General features: G+C 32.8%; 1 long non-coding RNA gene across 1 annotated transcript; it reads left to right on the plus strand.

The window, feature by feature from the left end:
- The first annotated feature begins 288 nt into the window (after positions 1 to 288).
- LOC142615737 (uncharacterized) lies at positions 289 to 695 on the plus strand. Its single transcript, XR_012840838.1, has 3 exons — positions 289 to 360; positions 467 to 541; positions 670 to 695. It is a non-coding gene; the product is annotated as an uncharacterized LOC142615737 (long non-coding RNA).
- Positions 696 to 2,234: the final 1,539 nt, after the last annotated feature.

Consider the following 2,234-nt stretch of genomic DNA (forward strand, 5'->3'; position numbering starts at 1 on the left):
TTTTTACTCTTGTATACATCCCATGCACTTTGTTCTATTATTTGTGATTTTAATTATATCTATTAATTAATTAAAAAAAGAGGAATCATTAACATACAATTAATAGAGGAGAAAATGACAAACCATTTCCTTGTAGCCTTGTTGGCCTTAAAATGGCTGGCTAGTTTGCAATGCATTTCATAATAACTTTATGTTTTATTAGATAGTTAATTCATAGCATTATCTTGCATTGTTTCCTTCCACTTATCTACATGTAATATTGAAATAGAAATTTCCTTTAATACATTTCAGGCTGTATCCAACGATGTGACAAATGTTCTGGTTCTTGCAGCCACAAATACTCCTAATCATTTGGATGAGGTGAGAAAAAAAAATACCACCCTTCTAACCTACGGCCATGTATTGAAAATATTTTATGATCTACATTGCTTTAGGTTTGAGGCTAATGCTAAAATAATTAACGTAGGCCATGAGGAGGCGTTTTGAGAAGCGAATCTATGTCCCTCTCCCGACTCCGGAGGCAAGGGAACAAATATTTAAGGTACTTCAGTTTCGTAATGCAATGCATTTGGAAAATCAAAGGAATGTAGTTATATACCCATTGTGATCAATGCTTTCGTTGATTATCTATGTCTTGTTTAATATCCTCTTGTTGTTTTATTTGAGCAGTGGCATATTGGGAAAACTCCTCATAACCTTAGTCCAGAGGATTTTCGGGATTTAGCAAGCAAAACAGATGGTTTCTCTGGTTCAGATATATCCATTTGCGTAAGTATCAATTTTACACTGGGTGTCAGCATTTCCTCAAAGTGATTATATGGCTGAAAACTGATAGTTACTTGTAGGTTAAAGATGCACTATATCAGCCTGTTCGTGCAACTCTTGATGCTAAATTCTTTGGGTCCCTTGCAAAAAAAATGACCCAGGAGCCAAGGAGTATACCTTAGAGAAACTTAAAGCAAAAGTCGGAGCTTCAAAGGTACGGATTAGCTAGGAAACTGATGTTCGACCCATGAAATCATTCCAATAAATCATATTTATGGTTGAGTATTAGTAACTAATAAATAAATTTCTTGAACATATATAGATTGTCCTGACTTTAGTAGTTAGTTAATTTATGGAAAATAGGATTGAAGAAAAACGCAAAAGAGGGGAGGGGATTAGTGTACTGGAAAGAAAAATAAAAAGAGCATGTCTCATTCAATTGCATTGATTCATGTTTGGTGTTGATTTTCTCTTCCATTAATATAGGCGGATTCTTTTCTTTTTTTTTTCAAGTTCAGTATTTGTGGTAGTATTTTTGTAGACGCCTATGTTCACTTTGAATTTTCATATTCGTGTGTCTGGGAATTGATGACTTGCAGATCCAGCCACCTCCCAACACAAAAGCAGATTTTGATAATGTGCTTAAGAAACAAAAGCCAACTGTAAGTAAAGCTGGTATTGAAGAGTGTGAGAAATGCAACAAGCAGTTTGGGAATGACGGTTAAGGGCGAAAAATGTAGAAGGCAGATATCATTATTTCTGAAGTTTCTTCCTATTGTGTTTCTAATTATGGTTTTTTTTTTTGGGGGGGGGGGGGGTGTAAAAGTATTTGTTAACCATATGCTAGTGTTTTGTGAATTTATCTGGGTTAGGCATTTGTCAGTATGGTTGGAAGCTTTCTAGCTCCAAAAAAAAGCAATAAACTAGCTTGTCCAACTTTTTATTTTAATAAAAAAGCAATAAACTAGCTTCTTCTTTTTTTCTTTTTCTTTTTTCAAAAAAAGTGTTAACTTTTTATGTATTTGAACTTTTACTGACTTTTGACAAATAAGAAACTATATATGGGATGGCATAGTTAAGTGTTGTGAATATGATCTGCCATGTCATGTGATGCCATGGGATTGTTCCAGAAAATGTTATAGAAATGAGTCATTGGATTATAGGTAGTCTATAAATACAGAATTGAAAAAGTAGTTAGGAATTGAGGATAGACACGTTTTTGAAAGCTTAAGTGTCTGTTTGGGAACAGTTTATTTAACTTTTTGCTGAAAGTGTGTTAAAGTATAATTTTACCTTGAAAAAGTGGAAAAAATAATGTTTTAAAAAGTTGTACATAAAAACTAAAAGCTAAAACATAAGCTTATAAACTAATGCCAAACAAACACTCTAGTGAGAGAGCAATAGTTTTTTTTTTTTTAATAAGGTGAAGTGTATGTTTGGACATTTATTTATTGATTTTTTTTTTTAAA

This window comes from Castanea sativa, chromosome 11 (genome assembly GCF_040712315.1).
Source record: "Castanea sativa cultivar Marrone di Chiusa Pesio chromosome 11, ASM4071231v1".
Classification (NCBI taxonomy): Eukaryota; Viridiplantae; Streptophyta; class Magnoliopsida; order Fagales; family Fagaceae; genus Castanea; species Castanea sativa.